General features: G+C 43.0%; 1 pseudogene; it reads left to right on the forward strand.

Annotated features, from left to right (window-relative positions):
• The window catches only part of LOC105990509, a 68,621-nt pseudogene that overhangs the window by 29,874 nt on the left and 12,563 nt on the right, over positions 1–26,184 (forward strand).

The following is a 26,184-nucleotide window of genomic DNA, read 5'->3' on the forward strand; positions in this document are numbered from 1 at the left end:
CCTTCTCTTAGCTACTTGCTTATCTACATGCACACTGTGTTTAATCAGTAAGAATACAGACATATCATACAAGTTCCCTAAAGGGTTTTCTGAGAAACACTGTAGCAAATAAACAGTTCCAATGTAACGCAGTAGTACCATAACTGATGCATGTGGACAAAGCTGAAGGGAATGCATTTATGGAGTCACTACTGTTGTTGCATCTATGATTAATATCAGATCGCTTCAAAGTGAAAGATAAGGAAGTTGGGAATCAAACTTCAAGAATCTGCCCAAAGTTAGACAACCAGGACCTGCAAAGGCAATGACCAATACTATCTGATAACAAATTCGCCATATTTCCCCTCTGCCCTGTAGTGAAAGCTCCTTTCCACTCTTAAGATGGTCTAAGTACTGACCACCATCAGCTCAAGCTCAGGCTGCCCAGAGTCATCGGTGGGTTGATGGAAGGATATCTCATGCTTGTTGCCTCCCTCTGTGATCCTCATCAACACAGTAGACATGACTGGAGGGAAGAAATGCAGAAAAATAATGCTTCTGTTTGCTGATGCTCCAGTTACACATGGCTGAGAATTCCCGCCAGACTTCCTGGAGGAAACAATCGTGTATTATTTCTTATTGATCTGACTAATAACAGTTGGGTGGATCTTGAGTTCCAGCCAATGGCACTCAGATACTAATAGGCACTTGAATAACCAAAGGGCTCCTTTTCCTTTTCTCTTCTGTTTCTGGGCTAAGATGGCTATAGTAACCTAGCACTGCTCTGCTGTCTCCCCGTGACCAGTGTGGCTGCTTTACAGCACAACAGTCTCCGCATAGCTGGCCTTGCTACTGCTTCCAGAATAAACAAACTCAGTGCTCCTACCTATAAAAATCAAAACAAAGGAGGAGGCAACAATGCTTGATAAGAGATGTACTCATTGCCTTGCTCATGTGATTGTAACCCCTCTGTACAGTATTTTCACAATAAAAAAATTACTTTAAAAAATCAAAACAGTATCTATGTATTAAATGAAGCCGGACAGGTGCTCTATAAATGTTGGTTTGCTTTCTCCCTCATGCTCCATCATCACTCCCAACCAGGAGAGAGGATAGGACAGAAAAGTTCGCTATATCAATGGAGGAATGAAACTCTGCAATTCAAAGTAATCTCCCAACACACCCTTCACCATCCTTCTCTCCTGCTCACAAACGCAGAGGCTCATGCAACTGGGGAGCACAGAACTCGGGGCCTTCCTTCCAGCCTCTGGTGTCCTATTTCCACGCTTGTCCCAGATGAGTCTTCAGGGCCCCCCAGCAGCTAACCCCCGCCACCCCCCAACCCTAGCACAGTGCATGCAATAGAACTACCACCTGCAGAATCAGGCTCATCTGAAAGGCTGCCAGGGGTTACAGTTAAGGCCATGAGATCCACAAAATAGCATTTCATCCTAAGTACGTGATGAAATAAGTATCTGTGTTTCTACCAAGGTAAATAAAAAGATTGACTGAGAAAATTGATATATGAAAGAGAAAGACCAATCTCCCAATAATGGATATGTAGATTCCACCATACAGAGTAGGAGACCCCACTCCTTAAATGCAGGCTATCGGTGATCAGCTCTCCCCAGACAGTACCGTGTGGAAAGGGATTTTTTTTTTTTTGTCGGTTGTGGGGCTTAAACTCTGGGCCTAAAGGCTGTCCCTCAGCTCTTCAGCTCAAGGCTAGCGCTCTATCACTTGTGTCATGGCGCCACTTCCGGCTTTTTCTGCTTATGTGATGCTGAGGAATCAAACCCAGGGCCTCATGCATGCGAGGCAAACACTCTACCACTGAGCCACCTTCCCAGCCCAGGGATTTTATTTTTGAAGAAGTGAGCAGCACAATTCAGCTGAGAAACTTGACAATGATGACCTTATATGGTAATCCAGGTAAACATTTCACTAGTTAAAAGTCAAGTCCAAGTGTGGCTCACACCTGTAGTCTGTTGTGCTCAAGAAGCTGAGATTTGAGGATTGCAGTTTGAAACCAGCCTGGACAGAAAAAAAAAATCCATGAGACTCATTCCAATTAACCACCAAAAAGCCAAAAGTGGAGCTGTGACTCAAGTGGAGAAGTGCCCTCTACAAAACTCACCAACACCTAGGCCCTCCATAGCCCAGAAGTGAGAAAAGGCTTTACCAAGTGGGTGCCACATGAGAGGAAGGAATCACATAGGAACCAAATTTAAAAAATAGATGAACTTAAAAAAATAAACTTTTTGCAAATAATTTGTATTGGTAAATTAAATTTGTGTTTGCACAAATTGGTGTTTAAAAGCACATTTAAAATTGAACTCCTGTCCAGGGAAATCCAAGTGAGGACCAGCAGTTACATCCACAGATTTTTCCCCCCAAGGTCTTTTTAAACAACAGTTTATCCCAATAGTCCCTTCGTTATGTTAATGACAAGTTGCCTGATAACATGAATTACAAAGGTCTTGAGTGTTTCCTCTACTGTTTTTCTCCATTTGTTCTTTTGTTGTTGGTGGTCGTAGAGCCTGAACTCTGGAGCTAGGCGCTGTCCCTCAGCTCTTCAGCTCAAGGCTAGCACTCTACCACTTGAGCCACAGCACCACTTCTGCCTTTTTCTGCTTATGTGGTGCTGAGGAATAGAACCCAGGGCCTCATGCATGCAAGGCAAGCACTCTACCACTGATCCACCTTCCCTACCCCTGTTCTTTATATTTCTAATCTCTTCTCCTTACAAAGAAACCCCATCAGGCCAATGATTCGGATGGAGATAGAGAAAGATTAGCACAAAATTATCTTAGGTCAGAGACAAGTTTTCATACAGAGAAGTAAAATTGTATTCCAGCTGAAGAGAATGAACTTTTACTGTGTGGACCAAAAATTGTTTTCCATGATACTAAAGACACCTACTGAAGTTAAATATTAGTGTGATTGTTATAGTCTGTGATGTTCTTAATGAAAGCTTAATAACTTTTGTAGGTAAAAGTGCCAATGTCAGGATAATGAAAATATTACTCGATATCAAAATCAGAAAGACCATATTTTTATTTCAGTGGTTCTCTATATGATTCTTAGAATAATAATGAAAAAATAGTCTCTCTGTGTCACTCTGTCTCTGTCAGTCTCTCTCTCATCTCCAAATTGATCATTTGCATCAGAGTTAGCAGCTGATAGATAACAGAGATGATAATAATTCTGGCTAAAATTAAAATGCCAAACCTGGATCTTGAGGATAATGAGAAACTGATTAGCGCTATTACTGAAGAGGAAATGAAAACAGCAATAGAAAAATTTGCAAGTAGCAAGCCGCCTGTGGTGTGGAGTGCCGGCTGGAATATCATAAAGCTTTTGAGGAAGCATCAAAGGAACTGAGATGCGGGTCTGTGAGGACCATCCACTTCCAAGAGCCACAGAAGCCCCAGTGCGGAGGCCTTTGTTCTTGGAATCAGCCAAAAGCACCCACATCAGTCCTGTTTGCTTAATTAATTGCACAAAGGGATGAAGAGCCCTTCTAGGTAGTAAATGGATGGAATTAACTCAGGTAGAGATTGGTGGTGGCTTCTTGCATGACTGCACTTGCAATCCGTGCAAAATGTCTAATCTAAATGTGCCAGCAAATAGATTTAAACTTCTCTAGCAATTTATGAATTTGTACAGAAAACCTTTATCATGTAGAAGAAGATTATTTACAAAGGCTCTTAAGCAAATTTCATTTTTAAGAACTTTAATAAATGAAATAGAAAGCATGAAACCCTTGGAGATTAGAGCACTAGCCAGTAGAGTACTTCTTTCTTCCCAGAAAAAAAAAATGTGGTATGTAGATGCTTTTTCTACTTCATTTTATCTGTTGACAAAAGAACTTTATGTGAAGTGAGTCAAGATAAGAGTTAAAAGCCAGGCTGTGGCAGCCCAAGCATACATGAGGCCCCTGTGTTCAAAGCTTAGGATGGAAAAAAGTAATAATAATAATATGAATAAAGCCAACCATCCTTGGCAACCTCATTTTATATTATATTTTTTATTGTGCAAATACTATATAGACGAGTTACAATTACATGGGCAAGATAATGAGTACATTTCTTATCAAGCATTGTTGCCTCCTCCTTTGTTTCCCCTTCCCATCCCTTCCCATCTCCCACCCCCCTCCCTCCACCACCCACCCCTCCCAGGCAGAGAGTTGTAAAGTTTGTTTTTTGACATAATGATTTGTATATCTCATTGTTGCAATGGGTCCACCTGAATCACTATTTAAACGATTTGTTTTTCCCCTTCCCCTCCACAAATTATACCAACATCAAATACAGTGAGAGCAGGGGTTATACTGTGGGGGAGGGACATACAAAGCAACAAAGAAATCATCTTATAAATATGTTAGAAACAATCGCATGAAAGAAAAAAACATTGGAATACTTATCTTGGGGTTCATTTCCCCTAACATCAACTCATCTGACCTTGTCTGCTTGTCTCAGACAAATACTAGTTATTATCCCACTGACCAAGTTACTTTTAAGATGCTGCCTCTTCAAAACTCATTAGAGCCAGGCACTGGTGACTTATCCTTATAATCCTAGCTACCCAGGAGGCTGAGAATGGAGGATCACAGTTTAAAGCCAGCTCAAGCAGGAAAGTCCATAAAATTCTTATCTTCAATTAACCACCAAAAAGACAGAAGTAGAGCTGTGGCTCACTAGGTAGAGTACTAGCCTTGTACACAAAAGCTCAGGAACAGCAATCAGGCCCTGAGTTCAAGTCTCAAGGCCAGCACCAAAAGAAAAAAAAAATGAAAACAAAAAGAAAAAAAGAAACTCACTAGAATCCCCAAGTAAACACTTAAAATAACCAAGAAAGACAAAAACCATATAATGCTGCTCAAATACCACTTAGCAAGTGGAAAAGAATACAAGTAAAATCTTTTCAGCCAAGAAAACTTTTTTTGATGGACCAGATCCAAACATTCCTACAAAATAAAAACTTTTCAGCTGATCATTTATTTATTCCCTTCATTTTTCTTTCAAACTACAACCCATACTGCCAGTCTGTATTGGGAAGGACAAATTCACTTTATTTCAATCACCTCTAAAACCATCCTAAGAGACAACACAAATGCACATCGTACACCAAAAAAAAAAAAGTCTGGAGACTTTTTATCTGTCAACATCCAACTCTCTCCCCATTTCTGAGCACCATTTATTGCTGTGTGACCTAAAAAAAAATCTTGGATATAAATGAACAATGCCAAGTGCTGGTTCTACTTAAGACAAGATTTTCCAGACCAGTAGTTTATTTGACCCAAAATATTTATTTCCTTTCCTTTCCCCACAACTATTAAGAAATTTCACTTCCCAATGTAGTAAAAAAAAAATTGCAACATATGAAATGTGCATGAATTAGTCACCTCAGATGTACTTAAGTGCAATGTCTGCAAGAATTCTTTAAAACTCTGAAAGCTGTGTTGCACTATCCACTGGGCTAATAAACTGATTTTGTGACATTTACTTATCCTCAGTTTGCATGTGAAGTTCATATATCTATTTTGTCAAATACCAAAACCAGGCTGACTAAAGACTATTGTATAATGTGTTATGATTATAGGAATGACTGTTATTCTACTTTGCCAAAACTATTACACATTATTGCAGAGGTCATAACAAGAAACAAATTGTTATGGAAACTTTTAACTCATGAGCCATTCCAGCCCATATGGAAATACTAACATTGTGTGCCCATCAGGATATGACAAGTTGTAGCAGAAATAACAGTTATTAATATTCTCTCAATGTTCCGGATTTTTGTTTTGATTTTTGACTTTACCATTTTTGTCTGATGTCCATTAAAACAGATGTCTTTTTTTTTTAAATCCAGAATGGTTTTATGTCTTTCTAGTGGCCCATCTGTATTTTGAAAGTTGTAGCACATGACAGTTTATTGTCATTATGAGAGCTATATTCACAGACTCACGGAACCCCTGAAGGAGGATGTCAAGGACGGCAGCGAGCCATTGCTTGAAGGGTGGTCAACCTCTGTTAACTTCTAGAGAGTCTCATTAGGGGAAGCAAAGGGGCCTGAACGCACGATTGCCACCCAGAACTATCCAGCGCCAAGGGTCTAGTGAGCCAAACTCCAAATCCCAGATTCAGTCCAAGAAAACTGAGATCACTCTGAAAGCTGCCCCAGGAAGATGGTGGTCAAATGAGAAGTATGGGCAGTCGGGGGCCGTGGAGGTGTGGCTCAGTTGGTAGAGCCAGTGAGCAAAAGCATGAAGGACCAAGTTTGAGTCCTAGGCTCAGACAAAAGACAGGCAGAGAAGGGGGGGGAGGGAGAGAGAGAGAAGAAGAAGAGAGAGAGACGAGAGAGAGAGAGACTGGTGTGCAGACAAGGAACTTGTGCTTAGGTCTGATGGAAGGAAGCAACATGAGAAGATAGGCCAACTGCGCTACTTGAGCAGTGATAGAGCCAGTGTTTTGTGACTATGGAGGAGACAAGCACCCCAGGACTGGGGAGTAAGTGGAAATCTGGAAGCTCAGAGAAATGAGGCAGTGTCTCCGAACCTCCCTGCAGCCAGACTGTCAAGGGGAAGGGAGTGCGTTGGAAGAATGCACATTCCTGAGATTGGTTTGGGGGGGAGGTGTTTTGTTTTGTTCCTCCTTTAAAGAACTGAACTGCTCGAGGAAACCCTGCAGACCCAGCTCCCATGCACTGCACACGGGAGTGTGGGCAGAGGGAGAGCCACACGTGTGGTTAATGGCAGCAGAGGCTTCCTAAGTGTTCAACCTTGGGCATGTGGCACGCTCATCTGTGAAACAGGAAGCGTCACTGGGTCTAGCTACACCCGTCATGAGGATTGAGGAGTCAATTATTGATAAGGTGTTCCACACACATCTGGCAGAATACACATTCTCTCAAGTCTCTGGTAAAGGAAATAGTTGTGGAGACCATTAAGCATGGGAGCTTTACAAGAACACCTGCTCTGGATTCCCAGCTGGAAGGAGCGATATGTTTAACAAAAAGATACACAAAGGATCGCAGAGCACTCGGGCTATGGATCTTAATCCAATCACTGGCTCCAAGAAAGAAAGCCAGCCTAGATTCCAGAATCCACAGGGTTTGTCGCCCTGAAGTTGTCAGGCTTCCCAACAGAAATGCGTGGCCTGTTTGCTTAAGTTGGAAGTTCAGAACAAAATCAGAAGATGAATGAGCCCAGCACAATGCCAAGAGAAGAGATTTCTTCTCCCTTGAGGCCATCTGATTATTCCTTGTCTCTCTTAAAAACAATCTTTTCTCTTTATTGATTCTTCACAAAGAAATACAAGGGTATTAAGAATCTTTTTTAATTCACATGGAGCAGATATCTTTAGGGAACTGCATCCAAATTGCTGGGCTATGAAGCCAGACTGTATATAAAATAAATTGATATATATATAAATATATGTACATATGAATAAATAAAAAGTGAATTACACTACTCTTACAATTGCATTGACAAACACCTAAATAGATCATTAAAATGTTTGCAGTGATACATTCAGTTATTCTAGTCTCCATTTTAAACAATAATGACACCAGAATCATCGAAACTCATTTATACAACTAGAAAGTCCAAATCATGTCAGGTAACTTATTGGCTAAATTCTTGGGCATTTTTACTACAAACTACAACTTCTACCCAATGATGAAATAAATGTTATCAGTTTATAGTGGAATAAATATGTGGATATATGTGTATGACACAAAATGCTGGCTTTACATTCAGAAATCCTAATCAATAATACATCAGGATTAGAGTTAATTAAAAATTAATTACTGTGGTTAATAATTTTAGGGGAGAAAATTTCTTTTAAATGTTTACAATCTACATACACAATGTACATTCCTGTAAAACACAAATGGGTTTCAATATCACCATGGCACCATCATTCCTAACTAAATATAACTTTGCTTACAGAAGTCAAGAAAAGCTATGCAAATTGTAAGTTGTGCTGGATAGAAACTGTGAGTCTATTTAACCTGTGATTTCTAAAGAAAAAAAAATAAATGCATCCTAAAAATGTTTCCCTTAATGAAATAATAAATCTCCTTTTGAACAAAAAGGAGCAAATGAAGTCAGGAAAAGGAGGGGGGAATTCTTTCTAGAGAGACTAACAAAAGGTTTCTGATGTCACAAATTATATTACCTTTCAACACAACTCTGCTCCCTCGTGGGAAGTTCTAAAAGGTTTGGTTTAAATTTTTTAGAAGTTCGTTTCATGTAAGCATCACGACACATGCCAAATGATCCATTAAGGGCATTCCATTATAGTTTAAAGAGTTCGGAGTTAAACACACACAGTACTTCGGCCTGAGATGCCGAGAAAGTATGCGGCTCAATTTCCGTGTGATGTCACTCTGCAGGATGCTATCACTCACAGAACATTTGCTGCATTAAAGCGAGCATTGATACAATGCCCCAGAACTTTCCAGAGTATTTGCATGCTCCTCATCCACTCGACCAAAGTCCATTTGCCCTAATGTTGTAGAGAGCTAATCCATTTCCATTGTTCACATAAGAGTCACCTGTGACCCATGAGGCTCACACAGGCAGAGAGGGTGCATTATGCTGCTCAGCTCAGCTCAGTACACACACTGGAGGATGTACACAGCTCATGTGAGAGATCACAGCTCATGTGAGAGTTCACATTGCATCTTGGCATTTTGTTCAGGATTTTTTTTTTTGGTCAGTCATGGGGCTTGAACTCTGGGCCTGGGCATTGTCCCTCAACTTTTCAGCTCAAGGTGAGTGCTCTGCCACTTGAGCCACAGCGCCATTCCCGGTTTTCTGGTCATTAATTGAAGCTAAGAGTCTGACTTCAAAGTCTGCCCAGACTGGCTTTGAACCGCCATCCTCAGATCTCAGCCTCCTGAGTAGCTAGGATTACAGGCGTGAGCCACTGCTCTCTGGCTCTTCAGGAATTTTTATCATCATATTGACCCATGTTTCCTGGAGTATATCTCCCAATAACTTTTATTACTGTTGTTGTTGTTGTTATTGTTATCTTTAAGTAGCTGTGCAAAGGATTCGATTCAGCACATCAGTGTGTGAGTACAATGCATCCTCATTCCTCCATCTCCTAATCCCACCTACTCCCTCAGTTTTCCTACCTCTCCATTTTCACAAGTGAACATTGCCTCTTATGACTACATTCACCTCCCTTTCCTCCTCCTTGTTTACCCCCATCCCCTGACCTCATCCCCCCATGACCATGACACATGCTCCAGCCTCCTGGCATTCATTTTGTTGCACTGTACGTTAGTCGATCAAAGGAGTGTCCCACCCTGGGAATCCTCCCTTTCATATACGATGCTTTAGTGAGTATGCTCGTAAACATACATAGGACCCTGGGTGTATTTACATCTACAGGTATATATAACTTCAGTAGAACATGGAGAGAAAATATGCATCCTTTGTCTCTCTGAAACTGGCTTACTTCACTTAGCATAATTTTTTTCCCAGATGCATCCATTATCCTGCAAATGACATAATGTTCTTCCTGATGGATGAGTAAAATTCTATTTTACACACACACACACACACACACACACACACCTTGAATAACCTCTACCTTGAGTCTTTCTCAACCTAGCAGTTTTGGAATTCAAACTATAGACCATGCCCGTGTTTATCTTAACTCTGCTGATCTTGTGTGCATAACTAATCAACTTTTGTCTACAGCCAAGTGCCCTACAAACACCTCCATGTCCAGGATTACATAAGTCATATCTGCCTATTTACGAAGAGGACTGATAGCTGCCAGTCACTGAGAATGTCCTCGAATGTACTCGAATGCATGTGAACATAGTACGCAAGTTTGTCCTGAGGAGTTCGGCCATAGGAACCCCAAAGTCTGTGAAGAGTCAGAGGTGCCATGCCCCTGTGGATGGCGAGCAGGCTCCATGTTGACCAGAGGAGGGGACATGCCATTCCTCAGAGGACAACGGAAAAGTCCCATGTCCTAAAAGCATTCCTTTCTTAGAGGACGTTCACACAGCTTACTCCTGCAAAGTATGGTTCACCCACCTCTTCTGTTTCCACTTTCTGTCCCTCATTCTTATCAGAGATCACCAGACTCAGAGAGTCTGAGAGTCTGGCCAGTCCACCTGGCTTCAGAGGAGTGGCGGAGGGAGTCACACACCACTGGTGTTGGACAGAGGTATGGTGAGAGGTGAGGAGGCAGCCTCTATGAGGGCCAGGAGGATGGGCAGACCCAGAAGACAGGAAGGGCCATGGGGAGGAACAGATAGTCCATCACTTCACGGAGATGCGGTCAGCCTGGCCGGTGGGGACATAAGTGGCCCTCAGAGAGAAAGGTCTCATATGTGGGCCTGAGGAGTTGGGAATGTATCAGACAGACAATTGGAAGTCATTAAAGGCACTTGGCATAATAACAACCAGACTACAGATAGGTAAGCCCCACAAGGCTTCTCTGAGAGTGCAGAAGAGCCTATTGCTGACAGCAAAGGAGCCCTGTGAAGTGGGGAGAATCAACCAAGCCCAGCCCAAAATGACCTCTCTCCTGCCCTGGTCCAGGAGGAATAAACCCAAGCAGGATTGAAATAGGAAACATTCTTCAACCACTAGCACCCCATCCCCAGAACCACGAGTCCTTGAAGAGCCCCAAGTCCAGCTGGAAGTCCACAAGGGCTCTTTCCCTCACTGAGGAAGTGGAGCTAGATAAGGACAAGCGTTTCCCTCCAATGGGCCTGAATTCTCCTCAGCTGATAAGAGCCCTGGAAGCCCAATAAACCTTTATCTGGGACTGCTCCACCTTGGATAAGAAGCTCCAGTAGAGACGGGAAAGGGAACCACAGAATGGTGAGACAAAGGACAGGGGAACCAATGAAACAGTGATCTTCACATGACAATATGCTGGAAAAGATCTGTACAACTTGGGGAGGGCAGGGGGAAGGGAGAATAGGAGAAAAATGAGGGAAGGGGTTACAAGGTTGACAAGAAATGTACTTGTTACTTATGTAACTGTCACCCCTCCGTACATCACCTTGACAACAAAAATAAATTTAAAACAATAAAAAAGAAGCTTCAAACTCCTTATCAAAGCAACTAAGCAGTCTATGGGCTTCCAGGCTCTCCCAGCTTTATAGGATTTCTTTCCCACCTGCCCATCACAGAGTAGGGCTAGAGCTCAGCCCGGGCCCAGCCTCACTCCATATCACAGCTCATGGAGCCTCCACTTCACTGTCCATCCACCCGGGCTGGCCTCGGCTCTGGCCTGCTTCCATGGCTCAGTGTGGCCTGACCCACTTTCCTCTCAGACACCCTGAGAAGGTTGGAGAGGAGCCAGAGCCGTGTGGGGTCAGGAACACATTACATGCAGCGGGGAGACACAAGTCACCGAATCAACGCGGATCCAAGATTCCTGTTACTGTATCACTGGAGAAGACCTCGGTGGCAGAAGCAAAACCGGCACTGGCCGTGCCTTTAGCATCTCGTGGTACTCAGACACAGGTCAGCGGAATAAACTTAATATGATTTAGTGTTAGGTTCCAAGGCCTAAATTCATAGTAATTACGTTCCAGGCAAACAAAGAGGCAGAAGGCCAAAGAGATTTCTCCTTTCCTCTCTTCCCTCAAAGTAATTTAAATTGGGTCACTGAAGAGAAACTCAGAATGCTGGCTCTTAAAGACTCATGACCAAATCCAGGGCATTTGTTTCCCTCCTACAATGCCAATGTGGAATTTTTGTATCATCATCTGGTTTAGGAAATATTTGCATTGGAAATGAAAATGAGAGAAGACAGAGGCTAGAAAAAGTGCTGATGCAATGTAATTGAGAATGACAAGGCCCAAAGGATCATCGTTCTATTTGGCCACCTACAGGAAATACTGCCACATAAAAATGAAACTTCTAAGCCAGGCACTGGTGGCTCACGCCTGTAATCCTAGCTACTCAGGAGGCTGAGATCTGAGGATCTCGGTTCAAAACCAGGCGGGGCAGGAAAGTCTGCAAAACTCATCTCCAATGAACCACCAGAAAACCAGAAATGGCACTGTGGCTCAAGTGGTAGAGCGCTCACCTTGAGCTGAAGAGCTGAGGGGCAGTGCCCAGGCCCAGCGTTCAAGCCCCACAACCAACAAAAATTAAAATAAAATAAAACTTCCCCAAGTTGACCCAACCTGAGGTTCTACAATATCAATGCTGTTGACAGACATGCCCAATCATGCATTGCAAAAGATCTGGGTTTCTTCTATTGTAAAACATTTACTAAGCACGTTTTATATACCTAAGACTTACTAAAGTTGAAAAGGATTGAGATTTTTTTTAATTTCAACAAGAAAAAAAATGATTCCATGCCTTGGCATTCATGTCATAATCACAAAGGGCTCTGGAAACACACTAGAATGGTACTTGATTAAATGACGTCAGGGTGTCGGGAAAGAAAAACTTCCTAAAGGACATATTTGGGGTGCTGAGGCAGGGTAGGAATTGACCAGGCCCAGGGTGCAGAGGGATACCTGCGGCAGGTGCAAAGCACACACTCACACACACACACACACACACACAAACACACACCGAGACCCACCACAGGATACTGCGGCTCACATCCCAGGTGAGGGAATTAGACTGAAAGAAGCAAGTGCTATCCAAGAAACTGTGAGCACCGAGGCCAGGCCCAAATCCCAAGAGGACAAGTGCCATGTGAGGATCTTGGCTTTTGCCTGGAAGCCATAAAGGGACTTGAAGAGAGAATTGATTAGGACTGGTAGCTGAGGCACACACACACACACACACACACACACACACACACTGCCCCATCCTCGTGTCAGGGCTGAGGAAAGCTGGAATGCATGCAGAAAACTCAAAGGAAATAGCCTATGATGGCCCCCAAACCAGCATGCACTGCTCCTTCTCCTTCAGTTCTTCCAGCTATCACTTCTGGCCTCACTCACCCACATTTCCTCCCCCAGCCCATCATGGCTTCCTCCAAGCTGTCTTTCCTTCAACAGACCTATATCTGAGGTCCACCGCTCTTGTCCGGAGACCACCCCTCTTCCCCAACACGCATGGCACTTAACTGGCCACCACACCACGCTCAGAAAGTTCTCTGTTGGTAGTTGTTCTTCTGACTCTAGGACGTGGAGTGAGTGAGCAGAGGAAAGGTTCCGCTGTTTGTTCCCTTAGCTCCAGTGCTGAGAAGCATGGCCGACCCCTCCCGGGGTCAATAAGCTGTTGGCTGAGTGGCTCTGAGTGACTAGACATGGACAGCAGTGGCGAGGTTTCCTTGGCACTGATGCTACATAGAAAGCAAATTCCAAGGCAGAAAGCGGTGCACCAGGAGACCCGAGGGAAGCCACAGTGGGATTCACCCCACGGTCAGCATGTCCACACCTGGAGCTGAACAAATCACTCGCTCGCTCACTATTCTTCCTCATATTCCTTCCTCATGTTCTTCCTGTTGTATTGCTATGAAAATTGCCACAGCAATCCCCGAGCTCTGGAGGCCTTATGGAAGATAGCTCTTTTTATTCTCTTTTATTATTATTATTATTATATATGATTTTTATTGTAAAGATACTATTACATGAGCAAGGTAATGAGTCCATTTCCTATGGAGCATCATCAGCCGATTCCTGGTTAGAGATCGCTTTTAAGGAACAAGCATCTTCTTCTAGGACCCACTGGAAAGATAAAGCCTTTCCCTACACCACCACAGGGCCAATCAGTTTTTAGCAAGCACTGCATAGCAAACATGGCTGGTCATCACACCCCCTAAGTATTACCAATGGGCCCAGTAGCATTGCCAATCCCAGCTCTCCACCAAACAGAGCGCCGGCCTCAGCAATGGTGCTGAAACCAGCCATGCCAGAAGATGGCTCAAATGATGGAACACATCCAGGAAGTGCAAGTTCGGCTTCCTCCTTGAAGTGAACTTGGAACTCACCTGTGCAAACCCACGGTGGCTTCTCTAGTCATCGGCATGGCTGTCCATCTGACTGACTGGCTTCCACAATTCTTCCCTCTCTCCCCTGGGCGCATGGTTAGTAAATAGCAAATCACATCACCTGAGCTCTTCTCCGTCCATCCATGGGCCCTGTTTTTGGTGTAGGCTCTCTTCATGTCTTGCAGACACAATGGCAGAATCCTTGTAAATGTGTTTTCTTTATATTGGGTGCAGTTTTTCTAGAAGGAAATGAAAGCAAGATTTTATTGTTAATTGTTAAATCCACCATAGCTTACCCCCAATCTTTGTCTACTAATTGCTAACAGAGATGTGCTAAAACCTCACCACAGTGGCAGTGGATTTGTCAGTTTTACTTCGTAACAACTCAGCTTTCGTTGCTTGAAGCTGTATTACAAGCAATTACAAAATTGGGATTATTATATTGTTACATTTTCCTCCCGAATTATTCTTTTTATCATAATATAGTAATCATTTTTGATATTTATATATGTAGTTAGATACATACAGTTACATTAGCCAAACAAAATATATACAGTTATGTATATAGTTAGATAGTTAGATATATAGTTAGTTAGGTAGGTAGGTATATAGTTAAAGCAGTTTTTCTTTGTTTTTTTTCTTGGCTAGCATATCTTTCAGTCATTTCATATATGTGTCATTGTAAATTACATGTAGCTAGCTTGGTGTTTGTTTTATCCTTTGGACTATTAGTAACTCTTAATCTATTCTGAGAATTTCTGGGTAAAAAGTGACAAATTTAACCATACTTATTGTGCATACCTTTTCCATCTTAGTTTATGCTTTCATTTTGTTCTTTTTTTTAATTGTGAAAATACCGTACAGAAGGGTTACAATTACATGGGCAAGATAATGAGTACATTTCTTATCAAGCATTGTAGCCTCCTCCTTTGTTTCCCCTTCCCATCCCTTCCCATCCTCCCCTCGTCCCCTCTACCCAATCCTCCCCCCCCCACCAAAGTTGTAAAGTTCATTTTCAACATAATGACTTGTACATCTCATTGTTGCAATGGGTTCACCTGTGTCCCTATTTAAACAATTTGTTTTTTCCCCTTCCCCTCCACAAATTATACCGACATTAAATACAGTGAGAGCAGGGGTTATACTGTGGGGAGGGACATACAAAGCAACAAAGAAATAATCTTATAAATGTATTAGAAACAATCGCATGAAAGAAAAAAACACTTGAATACATATCTTAGGGTCCATTTCCCTAACATCATCTTATCTGACCTTTTCTGCTTGACTCAGACATATACTAGATATTGCAAATAAGGGAAACCATGGGACCTATGTTTCTTTGGGCCTGGCTTACTTCTCATTTTATTTTTTATCTGTATCTTTTTCCCCTGTCTGCCTTCCTTTGTTTTCATCAAATTCTATCTACTCCTTTCCTCTCCTCTACCTTTCTGGAAGTTATAAGTCCGATGTCAATTTTTAGCAGTAAAAATGCATGGTAAGATATAATGGAATAATATTTTGCTACTGGTAAATAATGGTTCACAAAAATTCTTTCTTTTTTGGTATCCTCTCCCCTTTAATTTCTTTTTAAGTAATTATTGCACTTACAGGAATATTGCTGAACAGAGATCTATTCATATACACTTCCCTTCCTGTCCTTCTCAAAAGTCCTTCATCCTAGCTACTTGGGAAACAGATGCAGAGGTCTGTGGTTCACAAAAATTCTATACTCAGTGAATGAATTCTATTTCAGTAAGCAAGATACTAGAAAAGCATTTAGAGATAAATAAAGAGTACACTCGTTTACCACCAACAAAACTCTTGATTCAAAGCATCAGTGAACAAAATACTTCAGAAAGTTCTATTCATGTTTGGAAAAGCCAGTCCCACTGGGGGTCACACAAAAGTTAGGCAATGGCTGAGGTTGTAGTTCAATGGAATTGTACCGGTTTAGCATAAGCAAGGCCCTGCAGATGATAGATAGATAGATAGATAGATAGATAGATAGATAGATAGATAGATAGATAGATAGATAGATAGATAGATAGATAGATAGATAGATAGAGATAGATAGATAGAGATAGATAGATAGATAGATAGATAGAGATAGATAGATAGATAGATAGATAGATAGATAGATAGATAGATAGATAGATAGATAGATAGATAGATAGATAGATAGATAGATGAGAAGCAGAAAAATGGAAGGGAACAGGGGGAGAAAGGGAAATTGTGACTAATTTTTCTGTCAGAACATTAGTGATTCCTTGGGGCATTCCTGTGTTGAACTTTTGATTTCCTCCTCTTAATCTACAGGGATGGTAGTTGAGAGCTGGTGGGTAAACTCTGGCATCTGCAAAGCTGGGCATGAGAGCATCGCAGGTGTGTGGAGCAATTCTGGGAACAGCCCTGAATGAGCATGCATGCCCAGGAAGTGGGGGAGGGGGGCTCACACCTATCATCCCAGCTACTGCAGAAGCTGAGATCTGAGGACCAAGGTTTGAAGCCAGCCTGGGCAGGAGAGTCCATGAGATTCTTATTTCCAGTTAGCCACTAAAAAGCCAGAAGTGGAGCTGTGACTCACATGGTAGATCCTAGCCTTGAGCATTACAGCCCAACAGCTCAGAGACAGAGCCCAAGTGTAACTGGAGTCCAACAGGCGAGAAGGACTTGATAAGAGGGGGCCGCCGCCAGGGTCTGAAACCCAACATGTGCTTCACAAGCGCTCAGAAGCCATCACAGAGGTGAGCAAGAAAATTTCATCATCTAAGGTTTATTTTTAAAATATCATAGTTGCCAGACAGCTCTTGCGCCCTGGTGGCAGGAATTAAAATTAGTGTGGCCATATGGAAAACAGCATGCAGACTCCCCAAAATAAGATAAAACAGGATCCAGCATCCCAAGGCTTAGTAGATACCAACAGAACTGGAATCAGTCTGTCCAAGAGACATCTCCCCTCCCACGCTAGCTCGGGAATGCTATACCATGCCAAGAAATGGGGACAAGGAGAGGGGCTATGATCAGGAAATGTAAGATGCACACACACACACACACACACACACACACACACACACACACACTCAGTCATATAAAACCAAGAGTAATATCCCAGCATTTAGGATGATGGAACTGGAGATTTGTATGTGAAGCGATACAGGCTATGAACAGAACAACAAAATCATACTGTGTGATCTCACCTACATATGAAATCTAACAGAGGTGATCTTACAGACCCTGAGAACAGAATAGAATAGAATAGGCTAATGGTAGGGATAAAAGAGACGTGGAACAATTCACCAACAGGCACTAAGTTACTGTTCTGGTGCATACCGCACAGTAGGGTAGCTATAGGTAACAATAATTACTGTATTATTTTTCAAAGCAAGAAGAAAGGATTTTTGACTAGTTCACCATAAAGCAATGATGGACGTTAGCTATGTCTCACCTGATTCACACATGACACAGTATTTCCATGTACCAAAGCATCACTTAGAGCCTGCATTCATGGTTGAGCTATAACATGGCAGTTTAAATTCATAATACACACATCAGATGAGAAGCATGCCTTGTCTGAGGGGAGTCAGATTTAAGGGGCAAGGGGACATAGAGAGAGGAATGGTGGGTGACTATCATCATCAAATTCACTTTGTGTCTGTGAAAACTGGGACCATGAAACATAACGGGATGGGCGGGGGCGGGGGAGGGGGGAAGAGAGAATGACCGGGGGTGATATTGATCGTGATCATTGCATACATCATTGGCATGTTAAACTGAAACCCCTTCTCTACAACTATGTAAAGAAAAGCAATTTAAAATAGGTCAGATGGGCTCATGAATGCTAGATAACTCTTTGGGAAAGAACTGTTTGAGGAGATGTGACTTTTTAAAAAAAGAAATAAGTAAATTTAAAAAAAATGGTTGACGCCCTTTATTCTTCCTGACTCTCCATCTACCCCGAAACTGCAGTCTCGCTCCTCGGCCTCTCCTGGATACTGCGAATGTTGGTTGCACAAGTGCTGGTCTTATGGTGCCATCTGGTGGCTGTTAGAGGAACTGCCTACTTTTTCTTTTTTTTTTATAGTAGGATGTGCCTACTTTTTCTACATGGGGAAATGACCTGCACTGTTCCAGAATCTTCCCCCAAATTATATTGGACTGGATTGTTCCTTGTGAGTAAATTTTGCTATTGGTCACAACAGGTTTCATGTATAGTATCAAGTTATCCTTCCCTTAGAAACTACTTTTAAACACTTCTAGAACCTAACAAGTGTAAAAAATGATTTATGAGATTCCTTTCCTGGACATTTTGGAGGTCCCACTCCTATGTATATGTTGAGCTCATTATATGGTCCTTGATGTTTGACCGTAACCCTGGAACAGCTGGTGAATGCTGGAAGAGGCTCAGGGAATTTTTTTCCAAGTTGTCATTTGAAAGACGAGGCTTTGTTTTAAGTGGAGAGCTATTTATAACTGGCCGTTGACAGTTGTTAGAACTAACTCTGCCTACTTTGGATATGTGTACAGAAAATGAACTACCTTTTCCAAGATAATGGTCAAAGAAGATGACTTCCAGCCTTTGCTTCACTAATGTACACTGGCTGTTTATATATTCCTGTCAATATCTGTCTCCAAGGCCCCCAAAACCTCTTTAGTGGAGTCTCCACTTGCAATGGTTACTCATTTAGAGGAACCAGTGAATGTGCTCTCTGCGGGTCTCTTCCTGTCCATCAAATCGAGAGATCTAACACTCAGTGCCCACCCTCCCCCCCCCCCCCCCCCCCCCCCCCCCCCCGCCCCCACAACTTGATTCAGGAAGTTTGACACATATGGCGGCCTGTGAAAAGTCCATTTCTCTGGGCATAAAGATCTCCCACCGCTCTGCTAGGCAGGATGGCAGCATGATTTCTTACCTTATATATAATTAGGGTGCTTCGTACTAGGGGTATACTTTTGAACATGTCCACTTCAAAGTGAGATCCAGAGATGCACTGGCAAAATTCCTCTTGCTAGGAAAATTAAAGTGTGATTTTTTTTTACAGTAGCATCTGTGGACTCTGACGAGACAGGCCTGCTGCTCTTAGTAAGGGTGAACTACTTTCCGGCTGTGGTCCCCACGCGCCTCCTCTCCAGGGTGATAGGCAGCAGGAAATGAGTGAGGGGTCTCAGCCTTCATCTCAGCAGAGTCTTGTCACGGAATCGCTCACTACCATTGGTACCAATTAGCACTAATTGGAAGGCTGGGCACCCGTGGAACTGTGAGGTCAGTGTGAGCAGAAGCAGGCAGAATGAATTACCCTTTTGCCTCTGGAAGTGAACTTATTGGTTCTGTGTGAGGCTGCTCTATTCATGCTATACCAGCCAGGCTGCCGAGGGAGATTAGGGAGGGATTTATTCTCTGAGGCTGTCAAACAAGATGACTGAGGAAGGTCAGTTCACTGAGTGGGCAAAACAAAGTAGCTGAGTTATGAGCACTGAACAGCCGTAAACAGGCCTCCTATTTCACCCCCACATTACCTCACCCTTCCTATCTCCGTCTCCCACTTCCAGTGACTCCCTGTAATATTATAAATCCAATCAAAGCCAGGGCACTGTCAGCATTTTTATCTCCTTTGCTTTGGAGCACACACACCGTTCATACTCATCTGCTTCGCAACCCGGTGACCCGTGGCTCCAAAAAGAAGTGTCATTTGTCTTCTGTTTCTCTATCAGTTCATCCCCACTTGCGTCACTAGGGAGTGATATGAAAACACATGAAATAAGACGTGGGCAAACTGGCCTTTGCAGGGTTATTGACTGGGGGAAGTGCCCTTGCCCTTGTATTTGTAATTCTAACATCTTCCACCATTGCTACCTGAATGAAGTCAAGGAATGGGCGAAATCCTGAGAGAGTTCTCAGGGAGCAATTAATAATCTGTTTTCTGCTACAAGTAGCCACATGGCGGCTTGGCATGGCTCACAGACAGCAGACAGCCAACGAGGGCTGGCACCCCGCCACCTCTCACGCTCGCTCCCTTCAGATGCCAGCGCTTTCCTGAAGGCTGAGCAGAGAGGAATCAGAAAGGAGTGGGCATTTGATTAGCAAACTCTCAACAAACCCTAGATCATTTCAGGAATATCAATGAGGCCCCTTCTGTCTCCCTGTGAAGAGCAGGAAGTTTGAACACTGAACAAAAGCCCTTCCCTTTCCACCTTGCATTGCTTAGGGAATCGCTTGTACCTGGGTTTTTAAGCATGCCTTTGAGAGAAGAGAACCTAGAAACAGTTGATCTAGAAAGAACTCGGCTCTGCATGAGCTATGAGGGACCAATCAGGACCATTTAGAGCAAGATCAATATGTCAGCTGGCTCGGCCCTTGCCTCAGCCAAGTTTTTGTTGGCATGGAAAGATTAGCCCCAAAACACAACTGCCCAGAGAAGCGCGGTGGCGGCAGCTCATGGAAGGAGACAAATCTGTTTCCTTTTGTCTCTAAGACAAGTGGACGAAGAATCCTTTGATTCTCGATTGCCGGTCAAACACTTACCCGCAAAAAAAAAAAAAAAAAAAGACTAAATAGGTAAGCGCCAGGTGGATACACAGGAGATCTGAGGAAAACAGGAGACCTTAGAGAACTGATTGGATCTGCGCCCTTCAGCCAAGGAGACACTCCATGCCACCAGCCCAATTGAAGGGTTTGGAGCAAAGTGGAAAATGCATATGATTAGCAAGAGAAGTGACACTTCCATTTATTCAACTGACAGGCATTTATTGACATGCTTGGCACACAAACTATGCTGGGCGTAGCACAAACACAAGAAGCATTGACTCTGCCACAGTAAGAGTTCAGGCTAGCCAGACACCAGTGAGTCCTGCCTGCAATACTAGTGACTCCGAAAGCAGAAGGATTGTGGTTCAAGACCAGCCCAGGCATAAAAAGCTTATGAGATCCTATCGCCAAAATTAACCAGCAAAAAGTAGGGCTGAAGCGGTGGAGAGGGATATACCACTCACGTATGAGATCATGAGTTCGAACCTCAGTACTGTCAAAAACAGCAGTTTGGGTTCGTCCACAGGGTAGAAAGGAGAACAGATAAAGCCAGTGCTGAGAAAATAGCTGCTCCAGATTACACAGTCAGCTGGGGGAGGAGGCCACATCTGAGCTGGGTCTTGGACCAGGCCTTGAAAACAGACAGAAGAACCAAGAACCAGCCACGCAAGAGCGCAGAGTGAGAGGCAGAAAACAGGTGAGCCCCGCTGCACAAAAGAAACACGGTGCAGTAGAGAAAAAGAAGACAGAGCAGGTTCAAGGAGAGAAAGGGAAAAGAAATTTCATGAAGGTCCAGGATGTGTGCTTTGCCTTTCTCAGACTACACTGGAATGAAGGATGAAAGTGTGCTCAATGATAAAGCCTCATTCACTGACTCCTAACTTCCTGGTGTGTAATACACTCTGAATTCTAACTCACCTACAAAGAGTGTGCATTGATTTTCTTATGAACACTTGAGCCAGGAAGGTGGCTGCACTTCCTCTGAACACAGAGCCCCAGGTCTGGGCCAGCCGCTGGCTCTTCTCTCGGCATTGGCCTTGCAGACATTGACCCCCCTATGCCTTAAGGATCCAACCGTGCATTATTCATGTGTGCCTTTAGCACAGAGAGCATTCATGGCCAAACACGTGGACTGGTAGATGGATATAGCTATGCAAAATGTACCTAACAATGACATTTTCCCAAGCCTTGCCTCAGGCAATTTAAACACTCACCAACCACCAGGTAGATTTTTTTCCATTTTAGCAAGTACTCTACTGTGCAGGAGTTTTCTTCATCCCAAAGGTTAAAAAGAAAAAAAAGTATTTTTTAAAATGTATAACAGCTTAAATCAGGGTATGCACAGGAAACTCTTGTTACTGTCTTTAAGTAGCTGCACAGAGGCGTTTCCATTTAACAAAGCAATTTATGAATGCAGTGCATCTTGATCAATGTCACTCCTTTATCATTCTCATCCATCCCTCCCCCACCCCCCCTTCCCTCTCCTTCATTTTGTAGATTCTTGACTGCTTTCTCCCCCTCTTCTCCTCTTCATTTGTCTACAACTTGCCTCCTGGACTCCACTCCACCCCCTTTCAACTACCTGCTTCCTAGTGTTTACATTGTTGAACTTTGACTTTACCCTTCTAAGGAATTATGCTATTTGAGTTCTCCTTGGATCTGTCATATTTCTGTTAATACATCTGTATACACTGGCATACCACCCAACATATTTACTCATAAGTTTATAATCTAGTTTCCACATATAAGGGAAACATGTAGACTTTGTCTCTCTGAGCCTTACTTACTTCACTTGACATAACTTTTTTTCAGGTCTTTCCTTGTCTTTAAAAATGGCATAATATCATTCTTTCTGATGAATGAGTAGAATTCCATTATATATATATACATATATATATATATATATATACATATGTCATGTTTTTTTGATCCATTCATCCACTGAGGAGCATCTAGACTGATTCCATACATTGGCTAGTTTAAACAATGCTGTAATGAACATGGTTGTGCTGGTAGTTTTAGTGTGGCCTTGTTTATGGTCAGTTGGATAGATGCTCAGGAGTGGAATTGCTGGGTCATAGGGAAGCTCCATGTGTAGTCTTTTGAGGAACCTCTACACTGCTTGCCAGAATGGTTGAACAAATTTACAGTCCCACCAACAGTGTAGTAGGGTTGCCTTTTGGATGCATCCTAACCAACATCTGTCATCATTCATTTTCTTGATAATCATTCTAAGTGGGGTGAGGTAGAATCTCCATGTTGTTTTGGCTTGCATTTCTTTTTTTTGGGGGGGGGGTCCAGCCTGAACTCTGGGCCTGGGCGCTGTCCCTCAGCTCTTCAGCTCAAGGCTAGCGCTCTACCACTTGAGTCACAGCACCACTTCTAGATTTTTTTTCTTTTTGCTTATGTGGTGTTGAGGAATCAAACTCAGGGCCTCATGCATGCAAGGCAAGCGCTCTACCACTCAGCCACCTTCAGAGCCCTGATTTGCATTTCTTTTATGACCAGAGATGTTGAGCACTTCTTTGAGTGCATATTGTCCATTTTCACTTCTTCTAAGAAGACTCTCTTCAGCATATTAGACTATTTATTAATCAGATTGTTGATTTTGAGGGTTTGATTTTTAAAGCTTTCTGTATATTCTGGATATTAGGCCAACCAAAATCTTCACCTATTCTGTCAGCTGTCAGTTTAGTTTGTTGGCTATGTCCTTTACCATGCTTAAAGTTTTTAGTTTGATACAATCCCTTTTATTAAGTCTTTCTTTGATTTTCTGTGATTCTGTAGATTTACTAAGAAAGTTCTTTTCTATATGCACAATGAGTTCTTTCATTTGGGTTTTAATCTCTACCAAAATGAGATAGTAAAAACTTTACTACTACTTAACTGATTCTAACAAAGGTTTTGTTCTATTCCTCTACTCCATCTTTTCTCCCACAAATTCGGGAAATGAAGTATTATAAGTGCATTAACAATGTTTTTGTTACAAAGGCCAACACAGCATAGCCCGGAAACATTTTAATAAAGTTCTTGTGTGTACTTTAATGCATTCATGACACTCTCATTCAAATACCATATATTCTTGTGCTGTTTTCTGCATGTGTAGTTTATTGAGGAATAGCTACACCTTGGCAAATTCTCCTGTACAAAGGGTTTTTCGATTGTGCTTTTGTTGATTTGAATTTGTAGCCCAACTGAAATGGATTATTTCATTTTTCCCCACATATAACAGACACACAGGGAAGTGGTTAATTTTCCTTCTTGTATTTCTTGGTAACACTTCTCAGGAAAGCCATCCAAATAGACTTCATAATATATTCTCTCTCCACAAACTTATTTTATTGTGTGTGTGTGTGCGCGTGCGCACACACGTGCACGCACACGTGCGTGAGCAAACGCGCGCGCACGCCAGTTCAGGGCTTTAAACTCAAGGCCTGGGCACTCTCCCTGAGTTTTTGGGCTCAAGGCTAGCCCTCTACTACTTGAGTCACAGCTCCACTTCTAGCCTTTTTGGTAGGTAATTGAAGATTAGAGGTTCACAGGCTTTCCTGCCCAAGCTAGCTTCAAACCACAATCCTCAGATCTCAGCCTCCTGAATAGCTAGGATTTCAGGTATGAACCACTGATGTCTGGCTTATCCCCCCCCCCCCCACTCCATGGTAATTTTCCATGAATGATGGGAAGCATACGCTTTTAAGTCCCATGAATTTCCCTTTATGTGAAGAAGGGCTTTTCTGTTAATAGGGGGAATTTGAGGAAAATGGAGAGATGGATCACAAAGCTGAGCTCCCTACCCAGGTGTTAGCACAAATCCTTCCTCTTCATGCCCCCTGCCCAAGGAAAAACCTGAAGAAGGTAAATTCCCAAGCATCATCGGATTCCATCTAATCCCAGACACTCAGCTCCCTCGCTAAGAGCCAGTTAAAATTCCAAATTTCCCTCCTGCACATGCAAGAAGCAGGGGGAGTACAGGGGACTGGAGGAGAACTGAAGAAGGGCACCATCACGCACCGCCCGGCACCTTGTCCCAGAAGTGCCCTGGGAACATAAGGAAGAAATGAACTCATTTCTGACAAACCAAAGGAGGCCGAGACTCAGTGGCCACACTGGAAAGACCACTGGTGACCCAGAAAGAAACCCTGCCCAGGGTAAAGAGGAGAACATAGGTTTGCACCCAATACTGGACCAGATGCTGCAGGAACTGAACTGTCCTGGAGGAATCCTGGAATCGACCCCAGCCCCTCTCCACAAGAAATATGGCCAGCAAATGATGACTCCATGACCAGACATTGTGTATCAGACAAGCTTTGAGCACAGCAGGTTTGACTATACCCCTTCATTCCTCGCTTCCTTCCTTCCTCCCGTACCTTCCTCCTGTACCTTCCTTCCTTCCTTCCTTCTTTCCTTCCTTCCTTGGTTTCCAATGGCACCAGCGTTTTCCTAGCTCTGTTTTACTATGCACCACATTTCTGCCTTAGGCAGGGTTGATTTATTCTCTTCAAACTGAATTGGGAAATAGTGAATATTATACTGCCAGGAACACACAGACTCTAGACAATGCTGGAGACTAGAATCTTCCTCACCACTGGTGGTGTCAGGATGCGGGGGGACACTCACAGTAAAATAGGTGGACAAGGTGGGGGGAAAACAAGAAACCTGATTGCAGGAAATCATAATCTCCAGAGAGATGAATATAGCCTCATAGATTTTCTTGTCCCTGATGGCTTCGAACCTTAAAATTCAGATCTCAGCCTCCTGAGTAGCTGGGATTACAAGGAGCATCAGCACCCATTGTTTTTTCTCTATTACCAAATAGCAGAAGGAAGCATCTGGAGCCAAAGGAGACAGCGGGGAGGCTTAAGCCAAAAGTCCTGATGTCAAAGTTCCAGCATCTTCTCACACACACCCCAAAAAAAAACAAATCAAATTCAGAGGAATGGGCCAAATTTCATGTCTGGAGTTCGGGGAAGGGGAAGTAGAGGCTTTCAACTCCTCCTTGGGGACCAAGCTCATGAAAGCCATAGAAACTTCTGGGTGACCTGGACCGGCTGTCTCCCAGGCCTAGATATGTGGCGGGGGACCCCACACTCTGCCCTTGCTGTTTGTTTTGAATTTCCCAGTGGGTACATCTCACAGCCCAGGCATTCCAACGGCATGGTGGTGGGAGCCAGCTCAAGCCCCACACCGGGCCACCCTGCTTCTGGAAGCTTCCCCAACCCCCACTCCACTACCTTCCTATTTATTATTAATACGTACCGCACCACCCAGGAGAGGAACATCAGCACCCCACCCCTACTTCTCTTTCCCTGCTTATCCCCTTTCTGCTCCTCAGTATCGTATGTGACAGTCACCACTGTTTCTACATTTTGGTGAAAATAAATGTTTACATAAAGGTGAAAATAAATACAATAAATTAAATCAAACTAAATAAAATAAGATTCCGAATCCACAGGCATCTCCAGTGAATAAGCAGAATTTTCTTTCTAACCCAGTAACAAACATGAGAACCCTGAAAACGAGAATGCCCCAAAGAGCAGGAGAACCCATCTTTTAATTGCTGTCCAAGGAAAGAGAAACAAAAAAGGGGAGGGGGGGTGTCACCCAATGCAGCATTAATCTCTCTCCTAACAAAGAACAAAATTCCATGCGTGTACGGATTTAGCCAGCACGGAGAAGTAATTTCTGCGGAGGATTTTTTTTTTCGTGCTATTGGCCATTTTCATTTGACAATATTTAGAA

The sequence above is a fragment of the Dipodomys ordii genome, unplaced genomic scaffold (assembly GCF_000151885.1).
Source record: "Dipodomys ordii isolate 6190 unplaced genomic scaffold, Dord_2.0 Scaffold65, whole genome shotgun sequence".
Classification (NCBI taxonomy): Eukaryota; Metazoa; Chordata; class Mammalia; order Rodentia; family Heteromyidae; genus Dipodomys; species Dipodomys ordii.